Consider the following 16,981-nt stretch of genomic DNA (forward strand, 5'->3'; position numbering starts at 1 on the left):
GTGACACCTTGTGCAGCATGTGCAATCTATCTCTGTGGCCATGTAAATACTTCCAGATACCACTTAAGCTGGGTACACACTATAAGATATATTGTCCCGCCGGGGACGAACAATATATATCGCCCAAATCGTATAGTGTGTACGCCTGATTGCGTGTGCACACCAGTTGTTCATCGCATCATCCTATCTGTTGTGCTGCACAACAGATGGGACAGTGCAATGAAGAATACCATGCTGTATGTCATATGCTGCATGGAACAATATTTTGTGCTGTCGTACAGTGGATCGTGTAGTGTGTACTGCGCACACAAAATATTGTTAAGGGCAGCAAAGAAGCCACTTCTCTTCAGGAAATGCATCAGGGATGCAAAAGGCACCGGGATTGGACTGCTGAGGACTGGGGTAAAGTTATTTTCTCTAAGGAATCCCCTTTCACATTGTTTGGGGCATCTGGAAAAACACTTTTCCGGAGAAGGTAAGGTGAGCACTACCATCAATCCTGTGTCATGCCAACAGTAATGAGGTGAGGTGAGGCCTCCTTGGATATGGGCCGTGCCCTCAGGATTTATGTGGACCGTACCAGTTCCTTTCGGAAATCAGACTCCTTATTTGTACTCTATGGATTTCACAAAAAGGGATGGCCAGCTAACAAACAGACATTGGCTAGATGGCTTCGCATGACTATCTCACAGGCTTACACGCAGGCAGGCCTTCCTGTACTGGCTACCTTTACTGCTCATTCTACTCGCTCTGTGGGTCCTTCGTGGGCAGCTCGCCATGGCGCCTCGGCTAAACAGCTTTGTAAGGCGGCCATGTGGTCCTCTGTCCATACTTTTCTGAGGTTCTATGCCTTTAATACATTTGCCTCTTAGGATGCTTCATTTGGGCCCCGGATTCTCCTCTCAGAGCATGAGCGTCCCCACCCTTAAATGACTGGTTCGGGACATCCTCAAGGTCTCCCTGTGGAGCCCTATGGACCCTGAAAAAGAAAACGAGAGTTATGGTAAAACTTACCTTTGTTAACTCTCTTTCTTCGAAGTCCATATTGTCCACAGGGCACCTGCCCTGACACACTTGGCTTATTTTGGGCTACAGTATGTTTCAGTCACCAGTTTACCGTCTCCTTCTATGTGATAGTGTGATTCTTGTGTGTACCAGTCTTCCTTCTCTCCTCTCTTCCTCCGGCCTTTGGCTTGTGACGAACTAAGGTGCCTCTGGCTTAGGGGCATATGGTGTTGGACCAGTGCACCCTGGAAGCTGAAAGCTTTAACTGCATGGTGCTCGGTCCTCAATCACCACCTACACCCCAAGGTCTCCCTGTGGACCCTATGGACTTCGAAGAAAGAGAGCTATCAAAGGTAAGTTGTACCATAACTCTCGTTTTCATTATATTGATTATACATTTGAAAATTATTGTTAACTTTCCTGCTACCTCCTGGAGATAAAAATAAGTATATATAAAAGTTGTTTCCAACTTATCTACTTGTGAGCTGGATAGGCTGGCAAACAATTTGTGCTCTTCTCAGGGCTGGGGTGGCCCACAGGTGTGAAAGAAATCCCCTGTGAGCCCCACTGCCTGAGGGCTGTACCGCCTTCTCTAGAGGTCAGTAACTTGGTTGAGCAGAATTATGGATGAACTTGGGTGCTTGGTTTGTTTCTTTAGAAACCACACCAAGATTAGCTCTCCTGCCAATAAAAGTGGGGGTCTTGACACACCCCTGTCCTTTTCTTTTAGAAAGGGGCCCTTTTCTTTGCATGTCATCTCTAATGGTTGGCCAAGTCCCTCTGTGGTGGTAGGCCACACCTCCTCTGGTGGCTGGCCATGCCCCTTAAGCTTGGGCACCTACAACTGTACTGCATTCCCTGGTGGGCCTTAATGCCCCAGTCCGAGACTTGTGCTTCTAGAAGACAATGTCACCATCTACAGCAATACATACTACCATAAATTATGGTGGGGGGGCACATATTGTTAAAAACAATAAATGCATTCTAATCTCTGTTCATTTGTGATAAAGGAGACTTTCACTGAATAGCAGTAAATTACATAACCTTTCACTATAAAGTATAGTATACAGCATTCAAAGTCCATTGATTGCTAAGACTGTAAATTCAAGGTTAGATGTGTCAAGTCTTAGTCAGCATAGCTGTCACCCTTTGAACTACAGTAAAAAAAAACACAGGTTGATGAAACCTCATTGTAGCAATGAGAATACTTTTACCTTTGTCTTATATCCCTGTGTCCTACAACATAAAGAGGATCTCACAGGGATACATATGAATGTACATTTGTTGAAAATCCATAGTTGCCTTACTTTTTTCCCCCCTATTTTAAATTCTCTTTGACCACTCAGGTCTCACAGTTAATTAATAGAGCAGGTGATAGTCAGAACAATAAAGAAACATACACCGTTCTGTCTATGTAAAAAATAACTTGCAGACAACCAAGATCATTCTATCAGGCTCATATGATCTGATGTAGGTCAAGCAGCTGTTCAGTCTAAAGCCAGGTATACACTATTGCAGCGGTTTCCAAACACTGTGCCGCTGGAAAAATGGCGCCAGAGATCCCATGCCCGCAGTAAACTCCTAAGTTTGGGTCCGGGCAGCACTGGGCTCTTCCGGGTAGTTCAGCCAATGCCTGGGCCATGACCGTGTCCCGCCCGCACATATGCCCTGAGTCAGGGCTGGGCTATTTTTTATTTAGAATGGCCTCCTGGCCGCTCGCATAGCTGTGGGTGACCACCCACAGCTATAGCGAGCGACCAGGAAGATGGTCGCGATGGTCAAGACCATTGGGCTTGCGATGAGACCCTTGTGGTAGGGTCTCGTTGCCGCAAGCCCCAGAGAGATTTCTGCTCTACCAGAGCCGAAATCTCTCCCACTGACATCACTCGTGATGTCAGTGAGGCCGCCCCCAAACGGAGGCGTTCACATGGGAACACCTCCGTTTTGGGCAGCCACTTCCCCGGCCCGCCCACCAAAGGGGGCGTGCTGTCACTCAACATCGACAGCACGCCCCCTTTGGTACGAGACCCGGAGCGACGGATTGCCCGTCGCTATCCGGGTCTCCCGTTGTGCGCATGTGCTCTGGGCCACCATCGACCCGGTTGCGAGCGCTCAGCGCTTCCGACCGGGTTTGAATCAGGCCCAGTGCTCACTGCTGAGTAGTGAGAGGTCCTCTTCCATTGGATCTAGCAAAAACCGTGAGTTTGATAGGCTGCTGCTGCACCCGCTTCCGCGGCTGAGGGGCAAGGAGCACTTTTCTGTAGAGGTCAGTGTGGTTATGTTTTTTATGTGGGGACAATGTATTGTTTTTCCTTTTGTGGGGACAATGTATAATACTCTGCTTTTTGAGGGGGCCAGTGTGATTGTTTTTTTTTATGTGGCGGCTAATGTGTAATATGTTGCTTTCTGTGGGGGCTAATGTGTAATATGTTGCTTTCTGTGGGGGCTAATGTGTAATATGTTGCTTTCTGTGGGGGCCAGAGTGATGGTGTTTTTTAAGTGAGAGCCAATGTGTTTTATTTTTATTTTCTTTGGGGGCCAATATGTTTATTTTGTTTTCAATGGATACCAATATGTTTTATTTTGATTTCTGTGGGGGCCAAGTTGATTGTTTTCTTTTGCGGGGACCAGTGTATGTGTTGTCCCATCCTGTCCCCCCATGGGTCCCAATGTGTGTGTTTTTCTCTGTGGGGGACTGATGGTGTGCCTTGGCAATTTTAAAATCGAGTTTGGTGTGCCACGAGTTGAAAAAAAGGTTGAAAATCAGTGCACTATGCAATTATCGGCCTGATACACTAATTATATGCGGATCAGGCCGATAATTTCATAGTGTATTACCGGTTCCCCCATTCCCTCACTGGGGAGAAACGGTAAAATGTTCCTCCCTGGGGAGGAAAGCAGATATCGTGGGCTATACACTGTGAAATATCGTATAGTATATGGCCACAATATCTGCTGGGTGTCAGGCTTATAGATAAAATGTCTGCCAGGTTAACAAACATTTTGTCTATCAGTGTATGTCCAGCATTCAGTGGCGTAATTAGTATACTGACCTCTCCGGCGTCCCGCGTCGTATGGTTCTTCTGACTTTAATCACTGGGAAAATGGCTCTGCAGTCATTTTCACGGTGGTTTGCGCATGCACAGTAGTGATATCCCAGAGAACAAGGTGCAGGCACCATGTTACCAGAGGCCTGCACATGTGCAGTACTGCGCTGGTGGAGAGGAGTGGGCCCGCACAGAGACTGCGCACGGGCCCCTCATCTCTTAACCATTTGCCTGGCACGGTCGCATCAGATGCAACCACACCAGGCTGGGCTTTCCCTGACATGGACGCATCAGATGCAACCACACCAGGCTGGGCTTTCCCTGACATGGACGCATCTGATGCGACCTGTCAGAAACGCCCACTGGGCGGTTGTGGGAAGATAATCTTTCCGCAGCTGCCAATCTTAGAGGGAACTCCCGGCCCTGCTGCTCCGCCCCCAGTGTGTGACTGCAGAGAGCAGCAGCCGCCGGAAAAGCCAGCGCTACCCCCCACTGTGTATACCCAGCGGCTGCAGAGGCAGCAGCTGCCGGGGGATGTTAGGCAGGCTGCCTCACTCGTCAGCTGTGACTGATTATCAGTCTCCCCTGACTGTGCTCTGCACGTGAGTGGGGGGGGGGAGTTATGGGGGAGGGGGAGGAGAGGTAAAATAAAGTAACATGACGCTGGCGGGGAAGGGGGGCTAAAATAATAATTAAATAATAAAAAAAAATACCACTAGTCGGGGAGGGGGAGAGGGTGAAAAATACGGGGGGGGATGGGAAGTGATTATATAATGGGCACCTATGCATATGGGGGTGGTCTGACTCACCCCAAGGTATTTTTTTAATTAAATATTTAAATACATTTTTAAAAATGGTTTAAAATTAAATAAATAAAAAAAACGACAATTTCTGACCACTTTTGTCGGCAAAAAATCGTCAGTTAAATGGTTAAAACGCCTCTGCCAGCATCACAATACATCAGATGTGGCCAATTGTGGCATTTGAAGAGAATGCAACAAAAGAAGTGTAGCAAGCCATAGCCAAAGCAGCAGCTCCATATGGTCTTGTATTGCAGACCATCTGTCAGCCATGACCAAATCTTTCTCTTGCTAATGACATTGTGCATCAATACACTGAAAAGGCTGCTATTCCTTTATACAAAGCAGAGAATATGCCAGACAGAGGCACAGAGCTGGAGATGTAGGTGAATGCTGGGGCCACCTTTAGGCTTTTGCTGCTTAAATAATACATGCAAGAGAACTCACTCATTCCCGTAACTGTTACTATGGATCACAAAATCCCTGAATATTTAACCCCTTCACTGCTGATAGGTTTTTTTTTCTGTTCTGTGCTGAGATCCTTTCCTGTTGTTGGCCGTAGTCACTTTCCAACAATAATATCACTAATATATTTATGCAGTACCTACACAAATTATAATTACAAGAAGCAGGGTTCTAGGTTTTTATAACAAAATCTGCACTTAGAAATGTCAATGCATGTTGTTTTTTGCTCATTTTCGCCATCTTGAGTTAACTGACTAATATGTGTAGGAAGGAATAATAGCATTCAACAGGACCTGGCATTTTTTTAAACTAAAAAAACCTACCATATTATGGGCCTGAATGAGAGACGTCCGCTAATGCCAACACAGCTGTGATCCCATACGCTGCTGCTGTACGAAAATGTGCAAATGTGGCAATTGCTGAGGAATGTATAGAGACGCACGCCTGCAGCTTGTATATCTAAGCATCTGCGTACAAAGGCACAGCATCGGTTACAGATCATTTGATTATCGCAGTTCTGAGTAACCTTTTGGCTACTTAGAGTGTCAGGAGACTTCTGTCTCTCAGGGCCAATCTTCCCTTCTATTGTACCTGACAGTGCCAAAGATATACAGCAAAATATTGTAAATATTCAGAAAACAGTTCGAACCAGTGGTCGAAGTGGGGCAGTATACGGCGGTATGACATACCGCCACTTCCCATTTCCACTTCATTTTAGCCGCGTAAGAGAATGTAACAGCGCTGATCCAGTATGGGATCCCAGCGCTGGAACAGCGGTGGCAATGTGTAGAGATGTGTCACCATCAGGTCCCAGCTGCACTGTAAAGTAAGCAACACACTATGCACTGGCCACCAGCCAATCGCGCCGCCAGACAATGAGAAGCTACCAAGTGGCAGCTTCTCATTGGCTCGTAGCAGCACCGGAATAAACTGCATTGAGTGCACTACTGCAGCAACCAAGAAGACCCGATGCTCCCGGCGGGTCCATTCCAGGTTCGCAGGTCAGAGGCAATTAGAGACAGGGAGGGTGTGAGAGAGGGAAGAGAGAGAGGGGCAGACAGATGGAAGGAGGCAGTTAGTATTGTAGGGGGTGAAAGAGAGAGGGAATCAGATAGTGAGAAGGGCAGGGTGTGAGAGAGGGGAGCAGGCAGGGAGAAGTGTGGGGGTGAGAAGTACAATGGAGTGATATTGAAGTAGAGGCCGAAGGGGGGAAGGATTCAATCTCCATACCCCCATACCATACTTGCCTACCCTCACGATTTTGTCGGGAGCCAATCGGGTGCAGCTCCCGACCTCCTGGGAAGGCAGGCAATCCTCCCGGCTGCCACCCACCCCTCCTATCCCCCCCGCAATTGCCTTTGAAACCCCCGCAGCGGGGAGGGGCAGTGACTCGTTTCAAGCTGAATTGCGTCATTTTGGCCCCGCCCCTGCTTTATAATGCCTGTAATATCGGCATTGTGTAGCGGGGCCGGGGCCAAAATGACACGATCGCGTGGCCCCGCCTCGCCCACAAATACTTGTAGTCTGGCCGGCCCCGCCTCCTTGTGCTTACCACGCCCCCCTGTCATGCCGATCTGGCTGCTCCCTCCCAGAAGGGGCAGCCAGAAAGTCGGCAAGCCTGCCCCATACTCCATATCTCCATACCCCCACCTCTAAATTCCCACTTCGAGCACTGGTTGGAACCATTAATCAAATCATGCCAGGAATAGTTATATAACTTATATTTTACTCTTAATCTATGTTTTAGTTTAGCTGAAAAAATTTGACTTACGTAGTTCACAGAAACTAAGATTTGTATTAATCATTATAATAATAATAGATTTAGTTAGTAGTAAAAGGGAATATTGTAATGAACAATTATTTATACCGCAGTATATTCAGAAATGTAATGTGTTTTAAATTTTAAAGGTATTTATTTGTATAAGTTGGGTCTAGCTGGATTCCTTTTCAGCAACATATCCTGACCACAAGTGCTATGCTCCATGGGTAGAATAATTTGAACACAAACAGATGGTCTGTTGTGAAATAATCTACACGTATGTATACACACACCCTAGAATATCTGTTGGACAGTTATGTGAAGAGAAATATGTTGCATTGGCATTCTGTGTAACTTCAGTAATAGTGAAACTACAAATATAGATGGAGTTCCTGGTTTAGATCAGAGAACAGACCAGCTTTAGATTTCATTCAGAGCCTGTGTTTTACTCCATACTTTTTTCAGCATCCAGCTGTTTTGGCATTCCGCTATTTTGGCGGTTTTACAATTATATATATATATATATATATATATATATATATATATATATATATATATGTATATATATATATATATAAAGAAAAATAGGTGGGTATGGCGCCAAATAAACACAATATTTTTATAAGTGACTTATCTTGTGATAGTTTTAAATACAACTGTGTCAACCCAGCCCAATCTTAATGGGCGTCAGCTCACTGTCAAATAAACAATACTGGTAAAAGTATTAGAAAATTTATAGGAAAATAAGATGACTACAGAGCGACTGGTTTACCAAAGTGCATTAATTATGTAAAAAGTTTTGTGAATCTCACAATGTGATAAAAAAAATATTGAAAGTGCCAGTGCTTATAAATAAATAATTTAACAATTTAATGAGTACACAAAATACATAGAAATAAATAAAAACAGGTACATATAAAACACAATAGACCCTTTTAAGACTGGTGGATAAAATCAGAGGAAGAGGTCTAAAAAACTCAGCATATAATATTCATTTTTAAAAAGAAAATCTCCTTTTTAAGAAAATAAATAAATTAATAGCTTATCTGGATAAAGTGGATAATAATAGGCTCATTCATTGGTTCAAGAGGCAAGGCAGAATCACCCCCAACGCGTTTCGTCCTGGGGACTTCATCAAGGGGATACTGGTATGGTGGGGCCCTCTCCCTTTTATACCCCCACACTAATTCATCAGAGGTTGGACAATCGCATCACTTCCTGTTTGGCACATGCCACAATGTTGATCAAAATAGTAAATTGGCATAACTTGGATAAATGCTACTACAACTCAAGTCCATATAATTAAGTGTGTCTTAATATTTTGAGCCTTAAAAAAGTAAATTGTCTTATAACAGAAAAGGGCAGAATCCATCTCCTTTCCATTACTTCCGCCCTTAATCGCTGCATCACTTCCGGTCTATTGTCACTCGCTCCCGGGACCCGGATAGGCTGAACATCACACCTCCGTCCTGGAGGTAGCATCATTGTTTTCCGTCACATCCGCCCTTCTCCTTCTCATTCTCGCGATGGCTTCTCCCTTCCTTCCGCTCTCGGCGTCAATGTAACTCCGCAAGCAGATCTTCCGTGTCTCCGTCCTGGAGGCGGCGTCATCGTCATCCGTCACTTCCGCCCTTATCCTGCCCATTCTCTCGATGGCTGTTCTTATCCATCCGCCCTCCGCGTCACTGTATCTCCACACACAAGCCTTCCGTTTCTATGGGAACATAAGTAGCGTCATCCGGATTCTAGCGTACTCCTGGCATTAATGCTAGGTAAATCATTTCCGCCCATACTTGAAATCGTTCACAGTTTCTTAAACGTTGTCTAAAACTTTAAAGAAGATCAAATGTTAGAATGTGTGTTATATTAAAAAACAGTGCTCAAACCACATATTGCTACTTTAATTATAGTTAGAAATATAAAATATAAAATAGCATGGTAGCTTATCCTGATTCATTAATTCAGCAACATAATCAACCCCCCTTTATTAGATCAAGAAAAATATATATGGAAAAAATTGATTTTTGTGATTTTCCCATAAAAGAATAAATTAGTAAAAAATTCAAATGTTCAGTTTAAACGAGGGCTACAAGGTTCCATTCTTTAATATAAAGACTCCCCCAATTTTTACATCTTTGTAATCCTTATTATGGTTTTGTAAGTTCACTTGTGTGAGTCACATATTATTTGTTCGCTCAGGTATTCAAGAATCCTTTCAGTTCCATATGTTCACAAGTCTTCAGTCTTCATTGCTCATATTCCCATCAGAAAATTGTCACCTGATACAATCTTTGCAGCTCCTGGTATTCCCAGGGGGTCGCCCATCCTAGTACTAACCAGGCCCATGGGTGCTTGGCTTCCAAGATCAGACGGTATTGGGCATACACCCAATGGTATGGCTGCAATAAAGGAAGGTGACCATAATTCATTAATCTACCATACCTGATCTTCTCAAAGAGGTCACCCTCCAAGGTACTGATCAGGCCCTCCACCATTACCAATATTGGATTAGCTGTGAGGTATGTTGGTAGATGGGAAATTACCATTACAAGAATGGAGCAATTTCATAGTATTCATTAAATCCCTTTGGTGTCAAAGTGTCCAGTTCAAATAACCAATACATTTCACGTCTCGAAAGAAGGTTTCCGAGATCTCCTCTTTTCCCCAGTTTGACATGTTCAATAGCCTTGAATGTTATGTCTTCCGGATTAGAATTATGTACAAGAGAAAAGTGTTTGGAGACAGCATGTCCTTCCACTTTGTTACGTATATTGCGGATATGCTCCTGGATCCTTAATTTTAATGGTCTCTTCGTTTTGCCCACGTATTTAAGTCCACAGGTACATTCCAATAAATAAATAACCGAAGTGGAATTGCAGTTCATAAAGTCTTTTATTGTGAACTCCTTCGACCCCTCTGAGTTTGTGAAAGTTTTTCTTTTAGGGTGAACAAATCTACAAATATTGCAATGGCTGCATTTAAAACTACCTTTGCATTTAAGCATGTTGGACGTCACTGTGGTTTTCTTTTCTGGCAACATGCTTGGTGCTAATAGATCTTTTAAGTTTTTAGACTTCCTATAGACAATTTGTGGTTTGGATGGTAGGATGTTTCGTAATACTGGGTCCATTAGGAGGATGTTCCAATTCTTGTTAAAGGCTTTCCTAATTTGACCCTCGTGACCATTAAATGAAGTAACAAAAGGTATCTTCTCCGGTTTATCTGATCCTTCGGTCTTATATTTAAGGAGATCTACTCTGTCCAAAGACTTGGTTTTTTGAAGTGCAGTAGTAAGAATCGTCTCAGGATACTCCTTTTCTCTGAATCTTTCTGTATATATTTCAAGTTGTTCCTCACACGTCTTATTGTCACTACAGTTACGTCTAATTCTGTGGAATTGAGAATAAGGAATATTCCTCTTCCATTTATCCAAATGGCAACTCTTAAAGTGCAGGTAGCTATTAGCATCCACAGTTTTGATGAAATTCTTGGTACAGATGTTACCTTCCACCGATGATAGTACCAAGTCCAAAAATTCTATTTTAGTGGTATTGAAATTAGACGTAAATTTTAGATTCATATTATTATTTGAGATGTGGGTTAAAAATAAGTTAAAACTCTCCTCTGTACCTTCCCAGATAATCAATATATCATCAATATACCTTTTATACAAAATTAGGTTCATCCTAAATGGGTTGTTGGTATAAACATAACAATTCTCCCAACATCCCATAAACAAATTTGCGAAGCTTGGTGCAAAGGTGGTGCCCATAGCCGTACCGCATATTTGACGATAAAATTGATTTAAAAACTTAAAATAATTGTGGGTCAGTATAAAACACATAAGATCGCATAAGAATTCTCTTTGTAAAATCCATAGAACCATCCAACTCAAGGAACTCTCTTGCTGCATTTATACCTTTTGTGTGCTCTATACACGTATAAAGAGATTGCACATCTATGGTTGCCCAATTGTAACTCTGTTTCCACTGGATTCCTTCTAAACACTGCAACATATTTGTGGTGTCTTTAAGATAAGATTCCAATTTGATTACATATTTTTGTAAAGAAAGATCCACAAATTTTGATACATTAGAAGTTAGTGAATCGATACCCTCTATAATAGGCCTCCCCGGAGGTTCTGTTAGCGATTTATGTATCTTGGGCAAAAAATAAAATATAGGGGTTCGAGGGTTAGTATTCATCAGGAATTGAAATTCCTCTTTGTTGATGATGTTGTTATGCAGACCATGCACCAAAATGGTCCTTAATTCATCTATATAGTTATTAACTGGATCATTATCCAATTTCTCATATGAATTCCCATCATCCAATAGTCTATGAGCTTCTTTAAGATAATAATCATAGTCCATAATGACTAACCCTCCCCCTTTATCAGCCGGTTTTATTACTACATTTCTGTTCTCTTTGAGTTTCTTCAAAGCTTCTTTTTCCCTGTTATTCAAATTCTGTTTCTTAATGCTGCTTACTTCTTTTTCACATAAATCCTTTTTGACCATATCATAAAACACGCTTATATAGTTTCCTTTGGACTCTAAAGGGTAATAGGTAGATTTCCCTTTTAGTCCGGATTTTGAAAGGGATTCGTTATAATTTCTCATAGGTGCTGTTTCCTTCCTTGAGAAATGTCTTTTCAAAGTTAAATTACGTACATATTTGTTTAAGTCAATGAAGGTATCAAACTTGTTCATGTTACTAGTGGGGGCAAAGTTCAAACCCTTACTGAGCAGGGGGATTTCTGATTTGCTTAGATTATGTTTAGATATATTAAAAATGCCTTTCTTGTGAGGGTCCACTACAGGTGTCGCCTTTTTGTGTTTCTTCCTCCTGCCCCCCCGTGTTCCTCTTCTTCTCCGTACATTCTTTTTAAGGGGGAGGCTGTCCTTATAGTTTCTCTGAAAGTGTTTTTTCTGTTGCTTGTTAAAAGATCTTGACCTGGGGATAAAAAATCACTGTCGCTGTTGGAGTCCAAACGTTGTAGAGCAGCAAACCTATTTTTCATACGACTTGTTGTGGGTCTGGAGGTGAGTTCATTTTCATGTTCTCTCCTACGGTCAAACTTTCTTCTAGGGACTGTAGTCCAACTTTGTCCTTCATCTGCTTGTGGTTTTCTAGTTGTCCTTTCTTGTCCATAAAACCTACTCCAATTCTTTATTCTGTTCTGTTCATAATCTTTTTTATCTCTGATGAATTTTCTTTCCTTGTTCTGCATGACCATTTCTTCCACCTTTTCCACTTTTCTAGTTAATACTTTCTCATTAATCTTGTATTCCTCTTTTTCTTTTGATTCATCCATTACCACTTCCATATTGGAAATATCTTTTTCCAAATTGGATAATACAGTCTTTTTTTCTTCTATTATCAATCTCATTAAATCCAGAGAGCACTTATGTAAAATGCTATCCCAGTTTTTTTTTAAAATCTGGATTTTCCATACCAAATGTGTTTTTTTTAGAAGTCTTAGGCCCCTGGGAATTCTGTTTACAGATATATAGTGCTCTAATCCTCTGATATCCCACCATGCCTTTATCTCTTTTATCAGAGATAAGACAATTTATTTTTTAAGGCTCAAAATATTAAGACACACTTAATTATATGGACTTGAGTTGTAGTAGCATTTATCCAAGTTATGCCAATTTACTATTTTGATCAACATTGTGGCATGTGCCAAATAGGAAGTGATGCGATTGTCCAACCTCTGATGAATTAGTGTGGGGGTATAAAAGGGAGAGGGCCCCACCATACCAGTATCCCCTTGATGAAGTCCCCAGGACGAAATGCGTTGGGGGTGATTCTGCCTTGCCTCTTGAACCAATGAATGAGCCTATTATTATCCACTTTATCCAGATAAGCTATTAATTTATTTATTTTCTTAAAAAGGAGATTTTCTTTTTAAAAATGAATATTATATGCTGAGTTTTTTAGACCTCTTCCTCTGATTTTATCCACCAGTCTTAAAAGGGTCTATTGTGTTTTATATGTACCTGTTTTTATTTATTTCTATGTATTTTGTGTACTCATTAAATTGTTAAATTATTTATTTATAAGCACTGGCACTTTCAATATTTTTTTTATCACATTGTGAGATTCACAAAACTTTTTACATAATTAATGCACTTTGGTAAACCAGTCGCTCTGTAGTCATCTTATTTTCCTATAAATTTTCTAATACTTTTACCAGTATTGTTTATTTGACATTGAGCTGACGCCCATTAAGATTGGGCTGGGTTGACACAGTTGTATTTAAAACTATCACAAGATAAGTCACTTATAAAAATATTGTGTTTATTTGGCGCCATACCCACCTATTTTTCTTTACATTATTCTTTGGTATATTTTGGGTTGAGGCGGCCTACACGTTCACAACTATGTTTAGAAATAGAGATCGTATTAACAAGAGAAGTGATTTCTGTCATTGAATTTTCAATGAAAAGGGTTCCCCTTATCAAAAGGCTCCCATAGAAAATATGGATAATCTGTTTTGGGAGATGGAGAAAATGCTGATAAAAGAGATAAAGGCATGGTGGGATATCAGAGGATTAGAGCACTATATATCTGTAAACAGAATTCCCAGGGGCCTAAGACTTCTAAAAAACCCCACATTTGGTATGGAAAATCCAGATTTTTAAAAAAACTGGGATAGCATTTTACATAAGTGCTCTCTGGATTTAATGAGATTGATAATAGAAGAAAAAAAGACTGTATTATCCAATTTGGAAAAAGATATTTCCAATATGGAAGTGGTAATGGATGAATCAAAAGAAAAAGAGGAATACAAGATTAATGAGAAAGTATTAACTAGAAAAGTGGAAAAGGTGGAAGAAATGGTCATGCAGAACAAGGAAAGAAAATTCATCAGAGATAAAAAAGATTATGAACAGAACAGAATAAAGAATTGGAGTAGGTTTTATGGACAAGAAAGGACAACTAGAAAACCGCAAGCAGATGAAGGACAAAGTTGGACTACAGTCCCTAGAAGAAAGTTTGACCGTAGGAGAGAACATGAAAATGAACTCACCTCCAGACCCACAACAAGTCGTATGAAAAATAGGTTTGCTGCTCTACAACGTTTGGACTCCAACAGCGACAGTGATTTTTTATCCCCAGGTCAAGATCTTTTAACAAGCAACAGAAAAACCACTTTCAGAGAAACTATAAGGACAGCCTCCCCCTTAAAAAGAATGTACGGAGAAGAAGAGGAACACGGGGGGGCAGGAGGAAGAAACACAAAAAGGCGACACCTGTAGTGGACCCTCACAAGAAAGGCATTTTTAATATATCTAAACATAATCTAAGCAAATCAGAAATCTCCCTGCTCAGTAAGGGTTTGAACTTTGCCCCCACTAGTAACATGAACAAGTTTGATACCTTCATTGACTTAAACAAATATGTACGTAATTTAACTTTGAAAAGACATTTCTCAAGGAAGGAAACAGCACCTATGAGAAATTATAACGAATCCCTTTCAAAATCCGGACTAAAAGGGAAATCTACCTATTACCCTTTAGAGTCCAAAGGAAACTATATAAGCGTGTTTTATGATATGGTCAAAAAGGATTTATGTGAAAAAGAAGTAAGCAGCATTAAGAAACAGAATTTGAATAACAGGGAAAAAGAAGCTTTGAAGAATCTCAAAGAGAACAGAGATGTAGTAATAAAACCGGCTGATAAAGGGGGAGGGTTAGTCATTATGGACTATGATTATTATCTTAAAGAAGCTCATAGACTATTGGATGATGGGAATTCATATGAGAAATTGGATAATGATCCAGTTAATAACTATATAGCTGAATTAAGGACCATTTTGGTGCATGGTCTGCATAACAACATCATCAACAAAGAGGAATTTCAATTCCTGATGAATACTAACCCTCGAACCCCTATATTTTATTTTTTGCCCAAGATACATAAATCGCTAACAGAACCCCCGGGGAGGCCTATTATAGCGGGTATCGATTCACTAACTTCTAATGTATCAAAATTTGTGGATCTTTCTTTACAAAAATATGTAATCAAATTGGAATCTTATCTTAAAGACACCACAAATATGTTGCAGTGTTTAGAAGGAATCCAGTGGAAACAGAGTTACAATTGGGCAACCATAGATGTGCAATCTCTTTATACGTGTATAGAGCACACAAAAGGTATAAATGCAGCAAGAGAGTTCCTTGAGTTGGATGGTTCTATGGATGTTTTACAAAGAGAATTCTTATGCGATCTTATGTGTTTTATACTGACCCACAATTATTTTAAGTTTTTAAATCAATTTTATCGTCAAATATGCGGTACGGCTATGGGCACCACCTTTGCACCAAGCTTCGCAAATTTGTTTATGGGATGTTGGGAGAATTGTTATGTTTATACCAACAACCCATTTAGGATGAACCTAATTTTGTATAAAAGGTATATTGATGATATATTGATTATCTGGGAAGGTACAGAGGAGAGTTTTAACTTATTTTTAACCCACATCTCAAATAATAATATGAATCTAAAATTTACGTCTAATTTCAATACCACTAAAATAGAATTTTTGGACTTGGTACTATCATCGGTGGAAGGTAACATCTGTACCAAGAATTTCATCAAAACTGTGGATGCTAATAGCTACCTGCACTTTAAGAGTTGCCATTTGGATAAATGGAAGAGGAATATTCCTTATTCTCAATTCCACAGAATTAGACGTAACTGTAGTGACAATAAGACGTGTGAGGAACAACTTGAAATATATACAGAAAGATTCAGAGAAAAGGAGTATCCTGAGACGATTCTTACTACTGCACTTCAAAAAACCAAGTCTTTGGACAGAGTAGATCTCCTTAAATATAAGACCGAAGGATCAGATAAACCGGAGAAGATACCTTTTGTTACTTCATTTAATGGTCACGAGGGTCAAATTAGGAAAGCCTTTAACAAGAATTGGAACATCCTCCTAATGGACCCAGTATTACGAAACATCCTACCATCCAAGCCACAAATTGTCTATAGGAAGTCTAAAAACTTAAAAGATCTATTAGCACCAAGCATGTTGCCAGAAAAGAAAACCACAGTGACGTCCAACACGCTTAAATGCAAAGGTAGTTTTAAATGCGGCCATTGCAATATTTGTAGATTTGTTCACCCTAAAAGAAAAACTTTCACAAACTCAGAGGGGTCGAAGGAGTTCACAATAAAAGACTTTATGAACTGCAATTCCACTTCGGTTATTTATTTATTGGAATGTACCTGTGGACTTAAATACGTGGGCAAAACGAAGAGACCATTAAAATTAAGGATCCAGGAGCATATCCGCAATATACGTAACAAAGTGGAAGGACATGCTGTCTCCAAACACTTTTCTCTTGTACATAATTCTAATCCGGAAGACATAACATTCAAGGCTATTGAAAATGTCAAACTGGGGGAAAGAGGAGGAGATCTCGGAAACCTTCTTTCGAGACGTGAAATGTATTGGTTATTTGAACTGGACACTTTGACACCAAAGGGATTTAATGAATACTATGAAATTGCTCCATTCTTGTAATGGTAATTTCCCATCTACCAACATACCTCACAGCTAATCCAATATTGGTAATGGTGGAGGGCCTGATCAGTACCTTGGAGGGTGACCTCTTTGAGAAGATCAGGTATGGTAGATTAATGAATTATGGTCACCTTCCTTTATTGCAGCCATACCATTGGGTGTATGCCCAATACCGTCTGATCTTGGAAGCCAAGCACCCATGGGCCTGGTTAGTACTAGGATGGGCGACCCCCTGGGAATACCAGGTGCTGCAAAGATTGTATCAGGTGACAATTTTCTGATGGGAATATGAGCAATGAAGACTGAAGACTTGTGAACATATGGAACTGAAAGGATTCTTGAATACCTGAGCGAACAAATA

The 16,981-nt window shown here is 40.9% G+C and overlaps 2 pseudogenes; one reads left to right on the top strand and one right to left on the bottom strand.

The window, feature by feature from the left end:
* Positions 1 to 9,364: 9,364 nt before the first annotated feature.
* Positions 9,365 to 9,483, bottom strand: LOC148518107 (5S ribosomal RNA; annotated as a pseudogene).
* A 7,275-nt stretch (positions 9,484 to 16,758) lies between these two features.
* LOC148518108 (5S ribosomal RNA) lies at positions 16,759 to 16,877 on the top strand (annotated as a pseudogene).
* Positions 16,878 to 16,981: the final 104 nt, after the last annotated feature.

The sequence above is a fragment of the Taudactylus pleione genome, unplaced genomic scaffold (assembly GCF_031769625.1).
Source record: "Taudactylus pleione unplaced genomic scaffold, aTauple2 ptg000202l, whole genome shotgun sequence".
In the NCBI taxonomy this organism is placed as follows: Eukaryota; Metazoa; Chordata; class Amphibia; order Anura; family Myobatrachidae; genus Taudactylus; species Taudactylus pleione.